We start from the raw sequence: 26,559 nt of genomic DNA, 5'->3' as shown, positions 1-26,559 counted from the left end.
TTTAATCCTTTATTTATACAGGTAGTATCATTGAGATCGGGATCTCTTTTTATACTGTTTATACATTAGACAGACACACATATATTCCCGGGGCTTACAATGGACACACACAGATAATTCACAGACGTAAATGATCACAATCAATTTTTCTTAAAAAAACAAAACAAAAAAAAAAACAAGTGTTATTGTAAATTCATGTCCGAGTGAAGTGAGAGAATGTAACTCCTTTTGGATGCAGCGTAATATTAGAAACTACGTTTAGGTCACTCTCTCTCACCAGATGAGGCGACACATAAGTGACTGAGCCTGTGACCCATTGATGAAATTACATAGAAGTCTTTGCATTTTTACAGTTTTATCAACTCACTCGCAAAGTTCCATCAAGTGGCGCAAAAGACGCTCCTGCAATTACCCTGTGCAGCCATAGGTGTCGCCAAAGATAAAGAAACGGAGATCTTCAAGATCGCTATCTTAAAAGTTGAAGTGAAGTTTACATATTGGTGTTTACTTGAGTGAGAGTAACTGATTTACTTGTTACTGCTGTTTACTTGTTATTGCAGTTAACTGCTATAAAAAATTTGTACTTCAGTTCGGCAAATGCGTGAGTTTGATAATTAAACCCCAACGCGCTTAACGAGCAACTTCCTCTTGCACTTTCGGAGAACATCTTTACCTGATTTTGTTGCACTTATTAAAAAGGCTAGAGTAGTATTTATTACTTACACCAAGGTCTCCTACTGTCTCCAGAATGAGTAAATGTAAATTTAAACATGAATCATTAGATGAATAATGCCCACATTTGTGCATGTATGAAAAATAAAAAGCAGACAACCTTTAGTTACAAAGTTAATCGACAACGTAGAACAGACTGACAGATTCGATCTACTCGCTCACCGGGATTTGTGCGGCTGTTCCCAACGGCCAGCCGGACTAAGGAGGGTTTAGGTGGTGTGTGAGTGTAGTACGCCGGCAGCCGGAGTGAATATCAGGTAATGAATCAATCTAACTTAATGTTAGATAGTTGAATCTGCCTCTCTCCCTCCTCCCTTCCTCTCTCCCCCTCTCACCTCGGCCGGGTGTCTCCAGATTAAAAGCCCTCGGCAGAGTCGTGGGACTTGGTGACACCACAGCTGGGGAAATAATCTGAAACACTGTAGTGTAGATCAGAATCGCTGTAATTAAAATATTAAGCTATTTACAAATATTCAAGATATCAAGGCAGGATTTGCACTTATCTTTATAACAATTATTAATAGTCAATTGCCACTGGATGGTGAAAAATATGTTGTGACTGGGAAAAATTGATAAATATTTCTCATGGAGGCACTGACACAATGTAAAATTACTTAAATACATGAGTTTTAATAGAATGTTGAAATAAAAAAATGTGGACTACAGAGTTTTATGGATCCTGGATTTATCCCACATAAACTTATAAGACCAAAAGCAGTTTTTCCCGACAGTCACACCATATGTCGCTCGGTTTCAAAGTCAGATTTTGAAGTGCAACGTTAAAAGTCAGTTTACACAACAACTATTAAAGAGAGTGCAAGATATTAGAGAAGATACTCATGACACTGTATACAGTACAAGTGCTTATATGATACATCCCCTCCCTCTCCTCCTGTGACACAGACTCTTTATACAGTATATTGAGGGGGTAAAGAAAGGTTGTGTGATGAGAGTTTGACACGACAGCGATGGGATCGTATTCACGCTTGGCATCAGTGAAGCACGCCGCGCCTTGCTTGAACGACCCCCTTGTCTGGAGATGAAAAATGGAAGAAGTTCACGGACTCGTATGTCTGTGTAGCGCCTTCCTCTATTAGAATTCACTCTCGGCACGAAGCTCTCTCCGAATCCCATTACTTTGCCTCATAGTGCACCTGACTTCAAGCTCTGAAGACAATATAAAATACCTGTTTGCTGTAGCCTTGACAACAGTAGTTCCACCCCCCACTTCCCCACCCCCACCCCCATCTTCACTGAAACCTTGCCCCCCCTCCCTCTCACCCTCTCAGAAGGAGTCGAAACTCTGTTTGAGAGCAAAGCGCCGTAAGTGGTCCGACTGGATGGCAGGAAACCTTGGTGCTTTATGAGGATAAAGAGCTCTGACCCAATTAGCCGCCTTTGTTAAATAAAACTCCACTGGCCCTCATTTAAACCGCCCCATACCACCACCACCAACAACACCACCACCCCTCCTCCTCCCCTGCTTGTGTTTTTACAGTACAAAGTGATTACAGATTTAATTAGCTGAGGACCTTGCTTCAGGGAGACTCCTAAATCCATATTGATATTTCTGCAGAGTTTGGAGATAGAGGCCTCGGCTGCGTGATGATGACTTATGAGAGAGGCTGCAGAAAAAAAAAAAATATATATAATGAAAATAAATATGAAAATGTTTGCTCCCCCCCCCGAGGCTAATCATTCGGTTGCAGGATGATGCAGAGAATTATGCAGAGAGCAAGGAGCTGATCAATGCCGTCTCACAGCTAGAGCCTTGGATTTAAACGGGCCTGCTGTCAAGAAAGTAGCTTTTTTTGGTTTTGACATGTGAGGAGGTTCTACTACTAAGCTGCTGAAATTTCTAAACTCTATCTATCCTCTATTTATTTATCTATTTATTTATTTTACTGGACCTCATGATGAGAACGGAGCTGTTAAAGCTGGGGGAGGTAGTCGTCTTTTTTTGGCGTCAATGGGTAAAAAATTCTATAATCACATGTCAGCTGATTGTAATTAAAGTGGTCTGAGAAGAAAAACTAAATGTCTGCATCTCCTTTTGGTTTTAGTTTTCAGACTTTCAGACAGGTCTTTTCAGAGAGAGAGAGAGAGAGACAGAGAGAGAGAGAGCAAACAGTTAAAGGAAAAAACAGATTGGATACCACAGAAAACAGCAGAGGCTAATTTTTGTGATTTTTATTGAAATTCATTTTCATGTCTGATTCTGTTTTCTCTTTTTTTTTTTTTTTTTTTTTTTTTTTTTATTATTCTCAAGGATACTTGTCCAAACTAGTTCACAGCCGGGATGTTACGTAAAGATATTTGCAGTGCAGTTACCATGAAGTTTGAAAGCAGAAATTGCCCCAAAAAACTGTTATGTTTCGGTGTCAAAGGGGGCAAGGAAATCTTCCCAGAGCCACAACTGAGAGTCAATATTCAAAAATCAACAGGGAGAAATCCATAGTAGAGGAAGCAGAGATAGCAGCTGTAGCAGAAGTGCTTTTTGGGTAAGAAGTCAGACTTACTTTTCTCCACTAGAACACTCTCTGTCTTGTGGATACTACTGTTATTATCATAGCATTCTCTGAAATCATGCTGGGCACATTAAGTCCAGCTGAGTTCTCCGAGGGATGCCGAAAGACATCGTGAACAAAAAAAAAAAAACGTAGGAAGTCACGTACAGCACCCAAGGTTGAATTTTCCATTAATTTCAAATTCAGATTGCGAGTGTTCCCATTACGCCAGGGCGAGAGGAACCTTAAAGAGCAGACAGTAAAGCACCATTTTCAGCTGCCTTCAACAGAACAGTGAGAGAAGCTCAATTGAGAGCTTTTCAGCCAACATGTGCCTGTGGATATGAATTATTTTAGTTTTTCTTTTTCTTTCTTTTTTTCTTTTTTGTTTAACATCCCCATTCTCTCAGGTATGAAAATGTAAAAGCAGCGTGCTGTGGTTTTCTTTTCATCATGAACTGTATTGAGCATACAGTAACGGTGGGGGGGGGGGGGGGACTGTGAGGTAACGTGCTGGATGGAGCCAGAGAGGAAATGAAAATGAGGGTGGAGGGTATGGAGGTGTCAGAGCGGCTCGTCAAACTCCCGGCACGTACTATGAATATTTTACTACTGACACACAGCAGCTTCCCGCCCCAAACTGCACCTCTGGAGACAGGCAAAGACAAAAAAGCTGATGGATGGATGGATGGATGGATGGATGGATGGATGGATGGATAGATAGATAGATAGATAGATAGATAGATAGATAGATAGATAGATAGATAGATTTCACTCTCCACTCCTACCTCCAGCTTCACACCACATGGATACCTGTCTCAGACTTCATCTCCCAGCCCTAAATTTTACAATGCAGGGCTGACAGGAAGAGATCTCCACAGCTGACAGCACTGCCGCTCAGCACCAACGGGGGCTGTCTAAGAGCTCACCCACATCACACCGGCAGGTAACGCCCACGAGTGGCCGATGTTAAACACACAACACACCTGCCCATGCAGATTACATGCACCTTATACATGCACGTGTGGAGAAAACATGATTGAAAGTGTGTGCACCTGTTGGGGGGGGGGGGGGGGGGGGGGGCTTTTTGGTGCAACAGTAATTAAATTATGGACAAACAAGACTGTCTACGACCCTGGCAGCTCTGAGGTTGTACTTGGAGCAGTACTCTACCTTGTTCACCTCCTTAGTTTAGAATACTGGTCTGCAAGTTTGGTAATTAGCACTGAGGCTCAGAGTAATGTCATTAGTTTTGCAGGTATTTAGTCATTAACCAAAGTACTGCAGAAATTAAAATATTGACCTGGTGATGGGACTAGATGAAAAGTTAAAGGTCCCAGGTTTTACACTTTTCCTGTGTTTTATTTGAAGTGTTGATCGATAAGAAGATATATCTCATTGTAGTTTTACATCTCCTCTCTCAGTCTTCTCTCTGGAGCTCTAGAAACATCAGGTTGGTGAGCAAATCAGAAGAGAGGTGGCGCTGAGTCTGTCTTCTGATTGGACGACTGGTTTTCGAGTGATCTAATAAAAATATAGCAGATTTCAGGTAAAACACCACAAGAGAATCCAAACCTGCAAGGTTGCATGACGGGTCCGGGTGGGCGGGGCTTGAGGCATGGCTGAGGGTGGTGACTGCTTTGTTGTGACATCACAAAGTTACAGAAGTCCTGACAGCTGGTTTTAAGGCTCAGTTTCTGAATACAGGCTGTGTGCATTTCTCTGTGGACTGAGGCTTTGATACTTTCACAGTATTAATACAGAACCTAGACCTGCTTTATAATCAAAACTCGAATTGCTGCCTCGCTGTTGCATGCCTCCGACACTAAGAGTAGCTTCAAATCACATCCCTGTTTATCCAGAATCATAAACATTTGTGTAAAATTTTGTCATAATTGCTGTGTGAAAAAGTGAGTGTGTGTCCCAATGGACATTTGTGCCGAATGTTAAAGAATTCCCTTGAAGAATCTCAAAATATTACGTTCACAAGGCCAAAATCGTGTTTTGTAAGGTCACCGTGACCTTGACCTTTGACCTTTAACCACCAAACAACCCGACAGCAAAATGGCTGTCGCTGGCACGAAAACACATGGAAATCTCACTTTCTACAATATGGGACCTTTAAGAGGTTACAAATCATCCTGGGGTGACCATGAATGCCTGTGCCAAATTTCATGGGTATCCATCCAAAGGTTGTTGAGATATTTCAGTCTGGACCAAAGACCTACAAACCAACAGATCCAGCCAACATCCCCAGAGCCGCACCACTAAGTATCACCTCTTCTAAAGTTTCTTGTGGACAGCTTTGTAAAACGCTTGCCAGACAACGTTTTGGTTATCTGCCAATGCTGCTGGTGGAGTAGACAAAGTTATCCATCACACACAGAAAACTACCCCATTTGACTGGGAGCTTGTGTTAATTCCCTATTCAGCTATGACACACACAATGTACACGGGTCCAAGCCACAAGCTGCCTTCGCTCAGTGAAACCCCCCCCAACCGCTGAGCTAATCACGCTCCAGTAATCGGATAACTCCACCTCTCCGGGGAGAAGAAATCACAAACCTATTCACATTTTTAGCATATTTTGGAGTAACAGAAAATACTTAAGAGTCATCTTTTACTCCTTTGAACAGATTGTCTCACTTACTTACTGTATTACAAAAACATTTTCTGCTGCAAAGTGAGCCAACGCTGAAGCAAGGCAATGCTTCCCTCTGTTGTGGATGTGACGCTCCAGGATCACCACAGAACAACGGTTCATTTCTAGCTTCAGACGGAGCTCTTGGAATCCAATTTTCCCCTTGGGGAACTTTATTAATTCTGTGTTTAAGATATATAATGGACTTCCTTTTATGTTTTAGAGGCTCTATATGTTCTTCTCTTCTCACCTCCAACACCACTGTACAGCCTGGAGCTATAAAAAGGAGAGCTGACACCGTGCAGTCCAGTGTCCGAGGTATGTGTTGCAGTAAATAGATGGTTTCATTTTGGCAGCATCCTGCTAAGTGCTATGTTATGATTTAAAGATTGCCATGTTGCCCTGATCAATACGTGCACATCAGATGAGCTGAGGTTTTAGAAGGGGCAGTGGAGGGAGGAGGGATCACTAAGGCGGTAAATCTGACCAGAAGCACTTACTTCCACTGCGTATCCTATGGGCCATTATTGGTGGGTGTGCTCACACATCAAAGTGGCAGGGGTCTTCCAGGCTAAAAAGGAATAAGAAACAAAGGACCATTAAATCACAGCGAGAGTCTCCGCTTCGAGCAAACACGCATGTGAACACACGCACTTAAACACAGCAGTGGAAGGACTGTGAAGAGAGTTTAGGACCCAAGGAGAGAGACAGAGAGAGGAGAGGGAGAGAAAGGGAGCGCGACATTGATTTTCCCCTCCTCTGAAGTGCCAGTTCATCATTCTGTGAGACACACTCTATCGATCCCACGCCTTTAGTTTGTTTGTAATTTTGGGGGCTCAAAACCGTTCACAAAGATAGATCCTCTTGCCTCCGAGATGAAGAATGGAGGGATCAAAGGATGTGTGGAGATGACCTCATTTTGCTAGGTGCTCCTCAGTCGGTTGGTTTTTGTGGCCCTGTTTAAAAAGGGAGCTTTGGCGCAGGGGGGGGAATCCAGTCAGCTGAGTGTTTATTATAATAATACAAAGCCTGAATCTTGCCCCAAGTTAACTTTCCTGCTTTTCTAAATAATCTCATCCACGGTTCAATCTTCTGCCTCTCCTTCCCGTTCAGTGTCCGATGCTACAGCGTGATCACAGACCAGCTGGGTTAGTCAACATGAGGATGCTGCGTGCAGTTTACTAAAAGCACGTTACGTAACTTTTGGACATTGAAGTTCATCCTTTAAGCAATTACCTCCTGCTGCCATTCGGATCTAGAGCCAACGTGCTAAGATGCCAAATGCAGTTTTTCACTCAAAACCTCTAATGCCCCTCAAAAAGAGTGTTACTGAATCATTTCGTGTTACTTGACTTTTTCAAGCAAATAATCTGTGTGGTGAAGGATGCATCTGTGAAGTCTTCAGAACAAGCTTCCTCTGTGAAACAACATGGACTTCTGGTTTGAAGTCTGCTTGTTGTCTCAGCAACCTGGGTCTCATTTATGTAGCTTCACACATCACCTCAACTCTTCACGCGCTTAAAGTAAGTATGGTGGGTAACTTCTAACAGGTCAAAAAATTTTAAACCTTATACCAGTGGTCAGAAACTGGTCAGAAACTCGCGCACTGGCAATAATATCTGGACCCCCACATTATTTCAATAATCAGATTTTCTTCTTTTTCTTTTTTTTTTTTTGAGAAAAAGATTTAACTTACTTGCCGACCTCTTGTTTATACCCTCACAGACATTTACAACATACAACGTTTGTATTTAAAATTCTCAACCTGAGAGACAACCACCCACATACGGGCCTACCTTAACATCTCATCTGCACTGTATCATTCCCCTACTCCCCCTCATATTCCCGGCAACGGAAAACAATCATCTCAGAAAACCTTCAGAGACGCCAAGAGAATACTCGAAGGTCGTCATACTTCAGCTCACAATACAGTGACTCCAGCGAAAACGTCCTTTAAACAGGGTTCCATGGAAAAAACAAACAAAAACAAAACGACAACAATCCAACAGAAATTAATTTGTAATCACCATGACAACACTTTCCCACTCTTTCCAACTTTCCTCAAGCTGAACTTATTCCTGAGAAAAATCTAATACATCAAACAGGCCATCAATCTTCCTTTCCTTTTCAAGTTTCCTTTATAGAATCAAAAACCTTCAAATATATTAAAACATTGTCAAACTTTGTCCGCACACTGCACGGTAACCTTTCCCATGTTAGCACAATGCAAAACTTTCCAGCTACAAAAATGCTCAAATATCAGGCAGCAGGTAATATGTTGTTTATGGAGTCTGGAAGTGACTGCCCATCAGTGCTTCCTCAGTTATTCATGAAAGTAATTCCTTTTATTCCCTTTTTTAACTTAACTTTATTGAACTAAGACAATCAGAAAAGAAACCAAACTAACATGTATAATTACATTCAATTGTTAATGATTTTTTATGCAAAAACAAAAACTTTAAAACGCAGGTTTTCGTTTTTTTTAGAAAGAAATGATCAGACCATCAGGTTCTGTTCTTGTGACTTCTACTATACATTTACAACCTCTTAACAAACACTACAGCTGCTGATTCCATTCATATCTGCACATTCAGCTGGAGAACGTTGACTGATCAATCATGTTGCGTAGTGATCGGTTGCATCATGAGCCCTGCAGAGTCTTGTGACTTAGTGACACATGTTTCGAGAGCTGCTGTTTAAATGTAAGAAAACAAATCCATCTGGTTTCTAGTCAACAAGATTTCTGTTCTGGGTTTGTTTTCTAGGTTAAGATTGAGTCAACATATCCTCACGAAGGGAGAGCTGCAATGTCAAAGCTGTTTGTCTCTTGCATCACCTCAGTCTCTCACTGAAGCGTCAAAAAATTACTTGAAAATGAACTATTCAGAAAATTCAAAAAATATACGTCCATAAAAGGATTATGTGTCGAACACAGAGGATAAGTTGCAATTGTTCATAGACCAGAGACGTGGAGATCGTCCGCATGAACTGAGAGCTGAATCCTACAGATGCTCTTGCCATATTTTGTGCCCACAGGCAGTCTATCTGGGGTACTTCTTCATTTCCTTACTCCCCAGGTTTTTAAAATGTCATTTATGTCTAATGGCCGTGCTCATTAGCTGCATCTGAAAAACACACTCTGGTCATTACCAGCTACATTTGCAGTCAGGCTTCATGCCGAATTTCTCTTGTTTGAGTCATCCGTCACAGCCCAGTTCCCTGGCAGTTGGCTCCACAAATGACGCAAAGCGCAAATCTTCTAATTATCTGCAAGTATCTTTATCTGCCTACATTGCTAGCGAATGTGTTTTGACAAGGCTGCTTTATCGGTGTAGCGAGAAACTCGATCTGAAACAACATCCATCATGTGGAGGCTGCCAAGGCCACTTGGGGGACTGTACAGGCAGTAGTGCGCTAAGAATTGCACTTTACCTTGGCGTGATCCTCTGGTGTACGGGCAAAGTGGGAGAAGCGAAGGTTGTGCATGACCAGGACTGCGATGGAGACAATAGCACTCAGCTCTCTTTCATTATTTACTTGTACCACTGTCAGATAAGGAAAAATGTTACAAGAAGACCTCGGTATGATGGGCGAAGACGTCCAAAGAAGATCACAAGTTCAAGTTCAGGAACCAACAGATCTGCTTTTGTCACTGTCAGGTTTGCTTGGAGAAGAAGAACAGCTTGCTGCTTCTACCCTAATACTGCAAAATAAATAACTGCTTTGGAATCAGAGTGGCACACTTTTTCTTTCTCTCTTTTTTTTTTTTTTTTAGATTCTGCATATTTCTTTAGAGGAGTGTTGTGTGGGTGTGCAGCAGCCTGTCCAAGTAAGAAATAGAGAGAGAGCGAGAGTGGGTGGGGGAGAATGCTGGCTATCCTTTGTCAACTGCTCAGTGCCATTTAATGGCCTGTAAACCCCTTTGCTGGAGAAAGAACAGGCAATTAGCATACTGAGTGGATTACAAGATTGCTCTGACTCCTGGATTAATGTGTGCACTTAATCTTCTCTTTGCTAAGCGATTCTTAGATATACAGCTGTTCAAGGGGAACAAATTTCCCCACCCTCCAAAACATGACATGAGAAGGGATTTCTTCCACGATGGCATCAAATTTTAAGTATGCAGTAGTTATATTATGTATTGTTAGGTTTAATTGTTTGTACTCTAACGAGCTGCTCCTGTGCTTAGTGTTTACCCTGATGTCACATCTGGAGGGGAATGTAAGTGACCTAGAGTGACCCCCGTGTGCTCTCTCCAGCGGTTTTAGCCCACAAAAATATCGCAGTTCGGACAATGGCTGACGACCTGAGCAAGGGGAGTGATATTGAAGCCAATTACAACTGTTACCTTGATGAAGGTTTAGGGTTCCCTGACTTAAACCTGCTAAGATGCTAACCAGCTAGCCAGGTAACGATTCACCTGATGCAACGCTGTAACTAAAAAGCTATATTTCTCAAACAATGAATTAAAAACCATTTGAGACCTTAAACCTTAAAGAAAAATTAACTGAATTGAGAATGTTGACAATGAGACTGTTTTTCCATCAATACTTAATTTCCCATGCAAAGGCAATGGCGTATTATGAAAGTCAAAGGTTTAAGCTCTCAAATTATTTTTATTTCACTGTTCTATCTGCTTCAGAGGCTGAGTAATAAAGGTTTTAATGAACGGCAAGTTTTTCAGAAACCCTCAGGTTTTAGGAGGTTGTTGTCAAACAATATTTTGAGGGTTAAGGCAAAACAAGCTCTAACCCTTCAAGTGGAGGAGGTGCCCATTTTTCATTTTTTTGCCCCTGCTTCTGAGAGAGGCTGCACACACCACTGTGTACTAATGGAAGCTTTAGCCGCCCATCGACTTACTTAGGATATTCTATTTTGTGTCCTTGAGCACAAAAGTCAAACATCTGCTGAGTCCCTGACACACAACTATGCCACACACCACACCATCTCCTTGATTGCTATCCTCTGACTATCCGTACTCTATATGATAAACTTGGGGCTGCACTCCGTATCTCCACAAACTCGGGCTTCTCCCGCTATCTCTGCCATCGTTCCTGAATCACTATACCTATTCGCCGGCTTTGATATGATCTTTAATCCACGGCTCCCCACCTCACCTCCAAATCTTTCACCCAGAGTGTCAGCCCAGAAATGAAAAGAGCTGATAACTTTGCATGACTATTGCTCAGAGCCGAGGCAGCGGTGGCTTAAAACGGCAAGCTCAGCTTCATATGGCCCACATTCAGGGACACGTACAAAGCGAAAAAGTGCGCACCCTGCGGCAGATAATATAGTGTCAAAACCAGACACTCACTCATTCACATTAGGCATTCGCCGGAGAAACTCTTTAACACTTCCAAATGCTGACGCTTACTTCTAATATCTTGCAGGTGGTACCCATATGTCGATGAACCATCATGTTGTAAACAGTTTTCAAAAACAGCTTAGGACAGCTTGTTCTCCTCTCAGAATCTGGGTGAAAATGGGCTCGGGAGCAATAACAGAATGCATCGCTCGCTTCCTTTAAATATCAACACAGATTACCATCTTATGCAGCAATACTCTGCCTCCATCCTCATGGATAAAAGCCTTTCAGGATACACGCCTTCAAAAAGAAAGAAAAAAAATGAAGAGCTGATTCACTTCTTTTTGTCAAAAGGAAACAGATGGTTGAGGCATTCCTTCGCTGTCCACTGAGATGAGTGCTCACTGTTCCAAAAGCTAGGCCAGCATGTCTAAGCTACACTGGGCCTTTGCTGTATATCGAGCTTCACTCCTGAGTCATTTGTGGCAGCTAAAAGCTGTAGAATGAGATCGAGTGTAGGAATGAGACAGAGAAGGAAAGCCTGGATCCCTGGACACATTAAGAATGCGTTTTCTGCTTGGAAATCAATAATGTCTCTTTGCCTTGAAGATCGCCAGGAACGCCATCGCTTTTAATTTATTCATCCATTCTTCTCAATGAACTCACCGTGGTTGATCCAGTGTTTTCCATCCCATCAGCCCTCCGTCTCCCTCCCGGTCTAACCTCCTGGGAGGTTCTTTTAACTTGTTAAGATTTCTTCTACTCCTTTAACAATGGCATTTGTGTGAAAATAAGTGTACAGAGCGAGCCCTGCAGCCCGAGACCCTGGAACTGTCCGTGCTGGGTTGTATCACCAGCAATGAGCTTAGACATGTTTATTTTTTCCTCATCAGGCCATGATTAGATATGCTGCACTGCATGATTATTTTCTCCATGCACACACACCCCGAGTCTTGCATTACAAAAACACCCAGTCAAAATGAGGAATCATTTCTACCCAGCCAATGCCCTCTGACTTCCGCCTTGCATCTACCTCCAAGGTTGCCCTGCGACTCGGCAGGGTTCAAAGCACCACCTACTGCACATCAGAGACTTGCTTTGTCTATTCACTTCCTTTAATAATCAACATCAGCCACAGACCGTGGAAGAATACAGGTTCTAAGACAGCTGTCACCAGTCCCTGGTCTCTCTCCAAAGAGTGAATGGAGGACATGAAACATCTTCAGACATCACAGACAGCAGCAAACCCCCAACTGTGGGGTAAGCAATCGAGAAAATTACAGACTGCAGAAGTAACCTTAGGGAATAAGTGCTTGCAGATGTAGTTTTCAAGAATTGGCTGTGGTAATATTTCTATTTTGACATGCCTGTCTAATACAGCTGTCTGGTTATTGATAGTCTGTTAGTCCTTGTACTTGGAAAGTTAAAGACCCCCTCCGATGAAAATCAAGTTTTAATACCTCGTTAACATCCACATGGTGTTTTTTATATAATGTGACATATCATTAGAGAAATAATCAGTAAATGTCATGACTGAGTGTTTCCACCTTGAACTGAAGTGAACCAGTGACAGTCTGATAAAAACATATTCAGATAGCCAGAGTTTCATACGTCACAAAATTAAGGAACCAATCCTGTCAACTTGTGGAGATGGATCTTAGCTGCAAGCTAACAAATAACATAAACAAGTAAAAGATGCTAACTACGCTAACTGTTCTGATGTGTCTGCTAGTCAGCGGTTTAGGTCACAACAGACTCTTCATCTGAGTCTGACTGAGGCTCAAACATGTGGCTGAGTTTCTCTGATGTTTCCTCCTCTAACCATCTTGATACTCTCTGCTCTTTCACCTGTCCACCTGGAGCAAGCAGGTGGTGGGCGGGGCACAAGGCCTGATCCAGAATTTCTCAATTAAGTGTAGAACAAATGTACACAGCCCATATTCAGAAACTGTGCCTTAAAACAAACTGTCAAGACTCCACCTGGACCTACCATCCGACCTGGCAGGTTTTGGTTTCTCTGCGTGTTTACCTGAAATCAGCTATATTTTTATTTGACCACTCAGGAAACAATCAGCCATTCAGAAGAGAGGCTCAGAGCCTCCTCTCTTCTGATTGGCTCACTGACCTGTTGCTGGTGGAGCTCCAGAGAGAAGCCCGAGAGAGGAGATGGAAAACTTAAGGATATCAAAATTTACAACAAAAAGTGTGAAATATGGGACCTTTAATTTTCTGATCCACTTGGGACTTTCTGGATTTTTTTCTTTAGAACTTGACAGATTAATTAAACCTTTTTGTGAAAGTGTATGTGAGGGTGCGTGCATGCTGGTGTACAGTCAGTGAGTCTTAAGAAGCATGTTAGAGTGTGGGTGCACACTCGAATCACTTCTGCTGAGCACAACAATAAAACATAGCTCAATGTGAAGCCCTCACTCAGCAACTTTAATGCTGGCACCGCGAACAAAGGGGTCAGAGCTTACAGTAATTTTTGTTCTCTCCACATCGATATATGATGCTTCACTGGGGCAATGAGAACCTGTCCGGAGTAATAAAGGGGATCTGTCTGTACGAGGCGAGCGAACACGCTGTCCGTGCACATCAGGCACCTTTCGACCCTCCAACAATGTAGGGCGGGAAACAGCGAGGCCTTTACGGTTCAATTCCGTCTTCTCTCGCAAAACCACTGAAGTCAGCTCTGGTTCATTACAGCTAATGTACCATCTGCCTCCCAGGGCGGCAACTCATTAAACATGGTGGAAATAAATAACATATCTCACGTCTGAACCTGTTGGTAGACCGTATGTTCAACATGATGACAAAATGCTGTGACATCCCAGGGAGCGGGTCAAACAAACAAAGATTCAACCAATCAGGAAAGAGGCTTCCTCAAAGCACCCAGCTTTACTTTCACGTCTACATTATGAAATCAAAGGTCAAGGACAATTAAAGAGATTCTTGTAAAATCAAGTTAAGCCAAAAATCACAATCACATATAAACGGATCCACGTTATTGGATGCTTGTTTTCATACGACAGGGAAGAGACTTGGTCATCAGACTTTTATATACTGTTTCCTCATAAAATGGTCCATATAGCCCTTAAAAATTGGTGAAGACCGCTAGTCCAGAGAGCCTGAGGTAACACACTTACCACCTTCATAAGCTCACCAGTAATGCAAAGTAATCTCTTTTGTTTATCTATTTCCCCAGACAATTAAATTCTCCATTACTGTCACCGTGTATTACAAGGACATATGTGCGTGGGTGTGTATTGTAGATGTGTGAGTACAAAAGCAACATAAACAGCGACTCAGGACGGGACGCTTTATGTAAGCATTTACTGTATCTCCCATCCGGCACAACATACGATGTTTATTGTAAGTTAAGCGGTGAAACTGCTTTTGTCATAATTAAATTTTTCAAAAATATGGTGGTAAAAACAGCCGCAGTTAATCACATTTCACAACGCTGGATCGTCTATTTCGAAATGAGTGGATAAATAATTCAACAAGAAGTGCCAGAGAAAACACATTAGTTTTAAATATACATTGGACTGCAGTGTTCTGGTTCTTCTGAAAGACGATAAATAAACAACTTTTAAGTTCAGTCCCTCAGCACAACCACTGTGGAGCTGAGGAATGAGTCTTTCATCTGCTTTTGAGGCTTGTGCAGGTGCGACTGGCTGTGCTTGTAGCGGCAACCTTATTTGTGGATACCTTCAAAATGAGACTGCTTTTATACTATATATTATTAAGTTCCTTCATGTTAAAGGAGCTATTTGTAAGTATTGCCATTGCTACATAGCTGATGTAAGCATTAACAGCTGTTTACTTACCAGTCTTGCAAAGAGCTTCAGCCACCGTCGCATTTATAAGAGGTTATAATACGCCTTCTGTTTAGGGGTACTGTTTTTGGGACAGACGGTCCCGGACGCTACAGTGACTCGGTATCAGACAATCTGACTGGGAGGTGACAGAAATAGAAGCAAAACAAAAGGGTTGCTTTCACACTTTAGTGCTGGAGACGGCTCTTGGTGAGTCAAGGAATAAAGTTTGTTGCTGAACTCACAGTTCTTCTAGACTGGTAAGTAAACAGCTGTTAATGCTAACGTTGGCTATATACCAATTGCAAAACTTACAAATAGCTCCTTTAATTTCTTAAAAATCTTTTTTGGCCATTGTGGAGGTAATTCAATTGCAAGTGATGCAACTGCAGTTGTTTGCTCACTTGTAGAACAAAGGTTACAACATAACAAAGACGTTTTACTTTGTTCAGTCTCATAAAAGCTGCAGGGATAAACTTATATCCCCTAGCTGAGTGATTTGTGTTCATATCCACATTACATCAACGTGCACAGATCCCAAGAGGTCCCCTTAGAGCAAGATGTTAGACATGATGCAGCAACACTACAACATTTATGCAACACATGAACAAGAGGTGAGTAGTGGCAATCCTCAGATGAGAAAAACTACCTGGAAACTGAAGGTTTTCCAGCTGATAACTACAGATGGACCATAAGGAATTTTATGTTGAAAATGCTCTGAGAGTTCTCCATTGCATAATCCAGAATAAGTAAAACTATCGCTATAAGTGGTGTTGTGTTTAGGGAGTCTGTCCACTCATGTAGCACTCAAACTTTAGTAATCGGACGTTCTCTGGTAGTATCAAATTCTCTAGCAAATGTTGGTAGTTATATTTTAATCAGTTTTATGTCTTTTCTCACAATGTTGAATGGGAATGAGCTTGCATCCATTTTTCATTGTGATCTTACTACCTAAACCTATCGACTTTATATGAAGATAGAGGTATCCGTCGTGAAGTCACCCACAGGTTTCTGAAGAGCGGTTTTAAAGCTGAGAGTGGGTTGCTCTGCTGTCGCCATCTTGCCAGTGCCTGACCCCGCCTAACTCCCAGATAATCCAAAAACGGGGAAAGAGGTGGAGCATGTGTGGAGCCATGACTTTCGATACATACCGGTTTGTGACAAGCATACGCTCACCCTCATACCTTTAATTCACCCCTGGGAGAATTAGCTACAGAGACCAAAAGAGTTTTTTCGTTCCAGGCTGTAAACATGTTTGTTTCTGCTGTGAAGTTGGGCATTTTAACGTGGGAGTTTATGGGGACTGACTCATTTTTGGAGCCAGCCTCAAGTGGCCATTCGAGGAACTGCAGCTTAAACCACGACTTTAAACACCAAATATATTGTGCTCTTGATTTGTCATGTTAAAACTATAACCAAAAAAGTTTTATTTAAAGACAGCATGTGTTCAAGTAAAAAGTTACTTCCATCCATGCTTCCTAAATGTACTTTCCAGTGCAACATTGCGGCGGGAAACCACTAATCATACCACCTCCACATTTCGATAAAGTCATGCCGAGTTGAAATATTGGAGCCCACTATAAATCTCCTTGTTGTAATTTACATCCAAAGACTCTGCACTCATGCCATAAAATTTTTTTCCAAATAGAACGCCTAATTAAAGTGCTTTTGAATTAAACAGTTAAACCACCAAATCTGTTGCTGTGCGGCCTGCTGCCTGCAAGAGAAATTTATTTTTTAGCCAAAGTTACCCAGTTAAATACAGGCTAAAAAGAGAGTAAATTGCCTTCTATAATACATAAGAAAATTGTCGTGCCTCAGCATAAAATGGATGTGGAGTCCTTATTGTATTGAGAGGCTTGTCAGTCTATGGCAGTACACTGTGCTGAGTTTTTATGTGCTCCATAGTAGGGTATGAAATCTAATTAATCAGTCAAAGCCAACGCCACTTATGGCCCTGCATGTTTCTACCAGAAGTTTAGTTCCATCGTAAACGAAGAAACAAAGATAACTTGTTTCAATTCATTTTAAATCACATTAAACATATAGGGTAGAGGCAAATTCCTGTAAATATAGATTTTAAACAGCTCTAGAAAGAAGACCAAAATTCCTTTAGCCCTCATGGTAAAGCTCTCATGTTTTCACACTGAAATCACGTCACAACACACCCAGGACATTAGTGAATTCTGCTGAGCAGCTGTCAAAATGCTTCTTCTCTGCATTTTTCTCAGAGGCATTTACTCTCCGCGATGCCAAAGAGAATACTGCGAGCTGAAAAGAGCTCCCTGGAGTTATATTTCTTCTCTCCACCACTGGACACATTGGAGAGCTCTTTTTTTTTTGCAGATGGACACATACTGTGCAGTCTCCTTATGAAAACACCACAGGCTACATTTTTGGGGAGGCACACTGTACAGGCAGGAGGCTTCACTGAAAGCTCAAACAGGCAAAGGCTGCTGAAGTCAGCTTCTGGCACGATAAGACAAAGCTGACAACTCGTTATACATGGGGCTTTCACTGCCCATACCCTGCCACTATCTCTCCATATCTCCCTTTGTCTTTGTTCTTTCATTTCTCAGTGACACAGTGTGCCATATTTTCTAACTGTTTGTTTATGTAATGCCCCGGTGCAAAGTAAGGAATTTCACTACTGTATTTCATGACTTTTTTAATAAATAAATATATTTTTGAGGGCTGGTCCCTGAAGAAAAGGACCACATTTTTTTTGATGATGTGCCAACTTAGTGTGTTGTTGATTTATGATATAAGAAGTCATGCGTTATCATCCTCCAGCTTAGCTGTGACTTTCAAACGCACTATGCAACCGTGATGACCCTTTGGCCCCGCAACAGCTCTAGAGCTGGGTGACCCTAATTACAGCCTTGGCTTTGCTGCCAAACCATCTCATTGGAAACCAGTCACAGTTTTGGCGACCCCGGCATACGAGCTGTTCCCAATGGAAAGCAATTTAATGCTTGGCTGCTCAAAGAACAAAATATATGCAGCACAAGAAATCCCTTAGATAAATTAGAGCGGGGCAAGCGGACTCTGAATGAGCCTTATCTAAGGCCTGATGAGCCACCTGTCACTTCAGAGGTGACATGAAACTGGAACGTGGCAGGAAGCAGTTGAATTCTGTCGCCAAGCAGCAGGTACCGAGTGTCCCCTGGTGGGACACTACTGGGAGAAGAGCAGTGCACCTGCAGATCACACGTGCTACTGCCGAGAGGAACCTGTACGGTACAGTCAAGTTCCAACACACACAACCTCACCAATTTAGGATTGTTCATTTTTTGACTCCTGATTCGAGTAATAAATGTTTAAGATATGATCTATGCAAGCACACTACTAACTGAAATATAAAAGGTATTACAACCAGAATTTGACAAGCTCCTCTCCAGGCTACGACCTCAAAGGTAGGTAAAAACAAGACTAGGTCAAAACCTAGTATGTGGCTGGACCACGTTGTATTTGCATCCTGCCTAGTGTCAGATGGTTTCAGCCTTTTATCTCCTCCTCTCTGTGCTCACATGTACAGTATTTTACTACAGCTGAATTCCCAATAAAGCTGTTCTCATTTACATTTCTGTTTGTGCTGTCAGACAACAGAAAAAGTATGAAATAGTGACTGAAACACACCCCAGTGAGTCTACATGTTAACCAGCAGTCACTACCAAGCTGCTGATCTGCTGCTAAAATCCTGATTTTATTACCGTGATGTTGTCTAACCAATCACTATACACTTTTAACACAAGTTAAAGTGATTTCAACCATATTTGTCTATAAAATAATGCTGTGTGTCCAGCCTAAAAGGATGCATCTGTGTCGCTTCTTTACTTCTTTCTCCTGTTTCTTCTTCTTTTTGCCGTTTGCTGTCTATGTGTTGAAATCAACAAAGTTAATGCAGGTTCTTTCCCAGTAATTCATACAGAAGTGCTCACAGAAAAATGTCCTTTTGAAGTACACTGCACAAGGATGGTTGAGGAGCAAATCAGCCTGGGTTGAGAGGTTCTCGGCTTGAGCTGAGACCATGATGACCTTTAGATTGAAACAATGTCCTGGGGAGTCAAACCCATTAAGCACAGTAACTGTACTGGAGTGAGCCCTGCACTGAGAATCCATCTCCTTAGATTAGCCGACAGCAAACAGGCCACCGACTGGAGCCTGCCTCGGCGGAGTGACGCCTGTGATGCCTTGAAGCAGCCTCGACAATGTAATCCCATTTGCCCTCCAAAGACTGGAGTTGTGCCTCCTTGGACCCCTTTTAAAACTCAAAACTACATGTAAAGAACACACACACACAAACACCCACCAAGCAGTGGTGCGGAGATGCCAGAGAGGAAATGGGAAAAGACAAGACTGAACAAACAATTACACAGCAAAAGCCTTTTTCGCTCTTTATGCTCTGAACCAAAGTCTGACATGTTCCTTTCATATCTGATTTGCAGTTGCAGATTTGAATAAACAAGAACCATTTTTTAGTCATGACTAAAATGGGTCCCTTTACAAGGACGTCTGTCAGCTATATGACTATGACAATTATGTGGGAAAGCAGTTTCATAAATAGTCTTTAGTATAAGAAAAATGAATCCTTATACCTCTATGTTTAGACAAATACAACAGGGGTAAGGTTAGAAGACCAACATTGTCATGGATGGAAAGTAAAGCTGGGCTAAGACAGGACCTGATTTGACATCCACAATGTCAAAATAAGATACTTTTTATACATGTCCTATTCTAACTACCTCCCGTTTTCAGCAGATAAATAAAAACCTGCTATAGCTTCCTGCTTTTCTACTGAACATAATCATAGCTTATTTTCAGCTTCTCTGACAAATACCCAATACTGTAATTTTGTTTTGTTAGGGAACGGTTATTTACTGAACACAACTGCGAGATGTCTCTTTCATGTTCCGATAACCCCTCAAATTGTCTCCTGCGGTGAGAAGACATTGTTCGTCACAGTTTACGATAAACCAGGTGGCATTAACACAGCTCAGAGTGCTTCTACTGACAGAAAGATATTTTAAAAATGTGGGAGAAAATGAAACACCTGTTTCAGAGGTGTCCGGTTATTCTGTCCAATCAGCACCAAGAATTTCATGGTATAATGTGCAATAAATATGCCACCTTTCGTAAGCATGGGGAAACTCATTCCAACCAGATTGGAGCTGGTGTTAATAATATGCTGAGGATCCAAACCATCATGGGTATTTCTTCATTTTCCACTGGTTCTGTGGTTCCAAGATTTGGAATAGGTCACATTTTCACATTTTAATAACCACCACAAATTTAAAAGACTGTCAAATTATGGCTCCTGAAAAACAGGTGAAGTGAAGAGCACACCAGCTAGGTGTAAAAAAAGTAGGACTTAACTCAGTGGGCACCGATCACAGATGACTATTTCTCGTCTTAACACCCTTTCATTATCTATTCTGTGAACAAGATGCACTGCCAACGTTGTTTTTCTTTCTTGGTTGTGTGATCAGTGTTTTCCCATTATTATTACCATGGATACTAGTCTGACTTTCCAACGTACACCTGCTCCATACTAGATGTAAAAGGTACACCTAGGCGCATCTCATACAGGGCTTAACTCTTAGTTGTGCACTAGTCTCAAGTTGGTCGTAACTTTCAACTCTAAGTCGGACGTAACGTTCCACCCAGGTGAGCGCCCAGCTGGTGCGGTCCACTCCTGGACCGATAACGTAATTAAGTCTCATACTTAATTCTTTTATCCTTGACTTTTTTTTTTTTATTATTTGTGCGTGTGTTTTTGATGTCCACTGTCGTGTAAAGTCCAATAAACTAACTAAACCAAAATCAAAGCCCAATTGAAAGACTATGTTGTTTTAGATCAATTGAAACAGCTGCATGCATTTGACTGTGAAAGAATTCGTCAGTGAAACCCAGCAGAGAGTTTCCTCCCTGCCCCAAAGTAATCACACAGGCTGCAGCTCGTGTTTTCCTTTGAAGGTAGCACTGTGTCTGTAAATGATACTAAGCAATACCCTGTGCTTCTGTTTGTTGTTGAGCAGTCGCGGCCCAGGTTTGTCTCTAAGTGCTGAGTATATTTACCCTCTATCCAGTGCCATGCTTTGTTGCACTCTGTGAAACAAGGTAGAATTCAATTACATGGTGGCCGAAGCCCTGACAAGAGCTCACTCTTGTTTCAATCACCCCACAGGTGGATGTGTGGATGAGGAGAAAGTGGCGCTCCAGTCACCGCACTGTGGACCACCAGACGGCAATGAGGCGTGAGGAGGCACTCAGAAGGTGGTGGTCAGTGGCACAGAAAGATGTGCCAGAGCAGCTGGTCAGTTAATAGAACTTTTATTTTGAAACTCTGGAGTCATAAAAGACGTTGATAAGGCTTAGTGAGGAAATGAAAGATATTAGTTGGTGCAATCTGCAGGTTTTGTTTTCTGTACAAAACTAAATATGACGTTTAAATGGTCTGCTGCACAAAAATGGAGGCAAAACAACATCTGTTTCAGAGCCTCTGTTCCAAGGTTTAATGATTTTTCATTATATTGCCTTGTGTTTTTTTTCCCCTTTTTCAAAAATGCTACAGTGCTTCCGGGAACTGTGAGTCACAGGATGTGTACACACTGCAGCCATCACAATGATGGCCCTCTCCAAGGACCCTGCCCATGCCCAGAGCAAATGAACAGAGTCTGATAAAACAAACACCATCAATCATCATGATTGTCACACTTTTCATTGAGTTCATAATTTCCCTGTGAAAATGTGTGTGGATCCGTGGCTGCAAAGACAATTTAAGGCAGTAATCAACCATGTTATGAGTCCACATTGATAATTAATGGGTGACAACAGAGGAAGGAGGGTGTCACGGGAGCAGTGTAAACCTTGTTTGTGAAGCCCTATGTATTTCACCTTATTCCTCTCAATAATGTGATATGTTTGTCTGTAGTCCTCGGGGCTGGACTGTCTTCTGTGATTGAATGCTGCCTTGTCCTGGGGGAGGCCAGATCATTTAACTGCTATTCTCTTCGGTCCCTATGGGAACTTTTTGTGTGTGTGTGTGTGTGTGTGTGTGTGTGTGTGTGTCCTGTCTGCCTCATTGTGTATACAGCCCGTAAATGATATTTATGGGTAAAGCCTACAGAGGGATGTTGTGATGATAACACAAACATACCACAGGCTGCGTACTGACAGTGAGAAATATGGCAGGGAATTAAATCAAGATTGCAGTGTTAAAAGGGTCATGTCTACACAGGAGCCGACTTTCATCAAAGCCGACGACAAGAAAAAAGTCCCATGCAGAACTGACTATGAAAATGACCAACACCTTAACTTGACACAAATTACTACAGGGGCTCTAACCCCAAGTTTGAGACTATGAGAATGAAATTATGCAAAAAAGTGCAACTTACATACAAGACAGAAGCAAAACATACAGCAAAAGAATTTTTCTTTTATCTTACATTGTTAAATTATGACCAATGTTTCAAGTTCACGTGTCAGTTCATCTTTATCATCCGGGTTACATCATACCGACACACAGATTTGTTTAACTTGTGGATTTTTTTTAGTTTTGATGCACAAGTTCATGAACTGGTAAAAGGAGTCGGTCTTATTGGGGAAACAGGTGAGCTTGATCAGGTCCGCTAAGCAGTGAGTGACTGGGCAATGGGCACTTTCAACTCGTGAGAGGGCGGCCGCAGGTATCCACAGATGAATTATGATTTGCAGCTGTAACAGATGACTCTTAAATTAATGCTTTTGTTTGTTATTTTCAATATATCATTGGAAGCTATGCATCGCGCTAGCAGCTAGCCAGCTTTGTATCGCGCTAGTAGCTAGCCAGCTTTGTATCGCGCTAGTAGCTAGCTCACCTGTGGTTACCTAAGGAGATTATTGTCATTTACATTTTTGTTAATAACCACCACCCTCTTTCTGCCTGGACTTGTGATACTCTTTATATCAAATCATATATCATTGAGACACACCAAGTAAAATCTGAGCTAAGAAACAAAAACAAAATGAGTTATATTATTCTGTTATTAATATAGACAACGAGTGTTGAAACAACAAAAAGTCAGTTTAGTAATAATAAGTAATAATCATTAAAGCCAAATGCTTGATTATCAAATGCAAAGTTGTTTTTTTTGATAAAACAAGCAACTTCAAATGTGACCGTAGGGTTTGGAAACTATGTGATGGGTATTTTTCTCTATTGTCTGACTCATTATAGGCAAAATGATTCTTCAAAAGAGATTAAGGGATTAATTGCTAGTAAAAGTTGCAACCCCACAGACGAGAATGAGAGATCGTCCACGTGCTAAGAGAATCAACACTAGTCTTCATTACCAGTAGCTCTGATGTTCTAGACCGCACACAACATACACAGTTTAACATAGGGAACATTCATGAACCATGTTCAGCTGTCACACTATTGAGCCGTTAGGACAGCACTGACTTTAACACACATTTCTCCCTCCTCGAAAACCTGCAAAGGCTCAGCCAGCATGAGCAGATACAACTGGATTTCTGACTCACACGTTTTTCCTTTGGACTCGCTTCAGCCAATACTTGAAGACATGAGCAACTCTCCCTGGACTTGATAACAAAATAACCAAGACTACAATATGTGATGTCATCAGAGGGCACAGCCTACGGCTCTACTGTTGACCGTAGTTTGGAGACCGAGCTTTTGTTTGAGTGTTTAATCCCAAATGAGGTGTTTCTTTCTTTGTTCTTTTGCAAAAAGGTTTTAAACCAAAAAAAAAAAAAATAGTGAGTGATATCAGAAGGCAAACTGAATGCAGGCAGAACAATCCAAGAGCAGCAGTCTGCAGATTTAGCTAGCAGGCTCCGTACCAATTCTTGCTTTTTTTACCATAGAAAAACCATTTAAATGTGGCACATTGACCTGAGGTGGAATTGAAAATACCAGAGGTAAAACGCTTTGTTCATCGCCCTTGCCTGCCATTTTGGTTTTTCATAATGATTGCTGCATTCAGAGTCGTCGTCCCCCCCCCCCCACACACACACACACACACATTTTTTAAAATCTTTTCATTCACAGCGGAGCCCTCTCAGGAGCTAGGTTCCAATAATTCAATGGCTCCTGCGTTCAGTTTTAGCTCGTAAGCTAATACCAACACCGTTCCCTGCACGTTATGGACACACATCTCTGTATTCGGCCTATCCTCTTCCCTCCCAATCTCCTCCTCGCCTCTTCTTTCTATTCATCTATCGGTGCTTGGCTCTGGTCACCGCATATCAGGTCTGGCCACAGGCTAATCGTGCGTCCCACAGGCTCAGCAGGACTCGAGCAATCTGAGGGCAGCGCATTACCCTAGACATACTTTAGTGTGGCACAGCAGCCTGAATGCCACGTCCGCAGAGAGAGTGAGAGAGAGAGAGAGCACTGGCGTTTGGCCCATCGTCTGCTTTCAGCAGGTTTTTGGCTCAGTGAAACCATTTTGCACCGCTAATGACGTCCACTCGCACGCCACAATCCATCCAAGATCTTTTGGATAGCCATAGGGAACGTGCATGGGTAGAGGTCATAAATAACCTGGCTAAAGAATACGTCTATAATTTCCCTTCTGGAGCTGTGGTAAAGATTCCAGCGAGAGACTTATAGGTAACGCTTTCAATTCAGACATGACTTTGCACTAAAAACACAAACGTGTAGAACCAGGACTGCATTAAAGTTTGATGAACTAGGTCATGAAATATGAAAGCCTTGATAAAGTGGATGTTAATAGGTTGCCTATGGGTGGACCAAGCCTGTAAGTGAGGTGAAGCTCCCTCCTGCAGAAATGACTTATTAAAAACGCAAGTGCCGTGTGTGTGTGTGTGTGTGTGTGTAAAATGCTGAAGCTGCTCGTAATGATACAAAACTGGATCTTTACAATTTGCACTGTATGCAACAGATGGATTATTAAGCATTTACACACTAATGAATAGTTATTATCCACTTACCTATTACAGAGAATTTTTTTAATTAAAGACTTTATATTCAATAAAGTGCTAATTCACATTACACTGCTGAAGAATGACGTGAAAGACTCAAATGCAAGAATACACAATTTCCATCCTATATTCACTATTGAAACTTCCCAATGTATTTTCATTAAGAGCTTTTCTAAAGTGTGTCTCTCTGTGCAACTGCAGTAAAATAGACACGGGAACTATCAAAGCTGTTGTTTGCTCTGAATGATCTATTTGTGCCGGGGACATAATGAAAATGTATGAATGTATAAAACTGCTGATGACTTTTTCATTGTTTATTTTTTTCTATCTTAGCTGGACGAAAAAGAACACTGGGATATGTGGGCAAGGTTGAGTCTGAGCTCACATTTTGGCCTTTTCAAACTGCAAAAGCAATCAAACTGATTGCTTCCCATGAGCAGTGAAGGGTAATTAGGTAATTAAAAGAGAAGCTGATTGACAGAAACTACTTTATTAGACATTCCAGTCATTTATCGAGCAAAAATGTCCAGTTTATACCGTTGTGAATGGAATATCTTTAGACAAAAACAAGTGATTTGAATACATCATGTTGGGCTCGTTGAACTTGTGTTGGGAATTGTTCATTATTTTGCAGACTGCAAAATTAAATGAATCGAAAGATGAACTGTGTTAATTGATAACTATAGTAACGATTAACCGAAAACATAGTCGCTACTGTTCCTCCCTAAATCTACTGTATTTTTAGGGCCCAGCATCACGGAAGGACCATCCAGTCATTATGTCAAGAGGCTATGAAGAGGACCGGAGTGCACACTACCCTGGATGTGAGTCGAATCAATCCATCGTTAATATTTCCATCCATTTCCCACAGCTTTTTTTATCTTGTGCAGGGATGCATGGATGTACCTTGTGGGGGCTGGAGCCCATCCTAGCACGCACTGCAGCAGGTTACACCCTGAACAGGTTGGCAGCCGATCACACAACTAACACAGACAGAACAGAAAACACATTCAGAGATAGGTCAACTACCCTGCACCCAGAGGAAGCCACATGGACACAGGGAGATTATGCAGCTCCACAAAGGGAGAACCCAGCCAGCCAGGTTCAAAGTCTCACCTCGGGGCCCCTGTGCTGCCCGTACCTATTTGTTTTCGCAAGGAAGTAACATTTGTAATCCTGTTAAGAGCATATGTTCCCACTATTTCAAGAAATCAATTCTATTATTACAGCACCAACATTTTTTTTTACAACACTTAAACTGATTCAATCAATAGTCTTATGGGTACTTGAACAGGAATTAAAATCTAATAGCATTAGCATCAGACTGACTTCAAAATAAAAGACATTGTTCGCTGTAATATTCTAACCCAATTTGAGTGCGGAGATGGTGAGAGATGAATAACATGTTTGTGATGCTCTTTTGAGAGTGACAAGAGAAAGGCGGAACTTGAAAAGAGGCTGGGAGTGCTAATGAGCCTTATTTTAAGAACACAACGCGCCATGAATATTTAACAGCTTGTCTCCTTTATGATCCACCAAAAATATAAAGTCTGATTAATTCACCACTCTGAGTGAAAAATGGTCCGTGTGAAGCTGCTTTTCCCGAGA

General features: G+C 41.8%; 1 long non-coding RNA gene across 1 annotated transcript in view; it reads right to left on the bottom strand.

Moving 5' to 3' along the window:
* Nucleotides 1-26,559, bottom strand: part of LOC111658412 (uncharacterized) — a 52,571-nt gene that overhangs the window by 3,738 nt on the left and 22,274 nt on the right. The window contains exon 3 of the long non-coding RNA XR_015437545.1: nucleotides 6,381-6,451. This is a non-coding gene — a long non-coding RNA (uncharacterized LOC111658412). The remainder of the gene's footprint in view (nucleotides 1-6,380; nucleotides 6,452-26,559) is intronic.

Source organism: Seriola lalandi, unplaced genomic scaffold (assembly GCF_002814215.2).
Source record: "Seriola lalandi dorsalis isolate HSWRI2012SDOR001 ecotype SW California unplaced genomic scaffold, Sedor1 jcf7180002054442, whole genome shotgun sequence".
Classification (NCBI taxonomy): Eukaryota; Metazoa; Chordata; class Actinopteri; order Carangiformes; family Carangidae; genus Seriola; species Seriola lalandi.
Note: the sequence above shows the minus strand (reverse complement) of the source record. Positions and strands in the feature narration are given on the sequence as shown.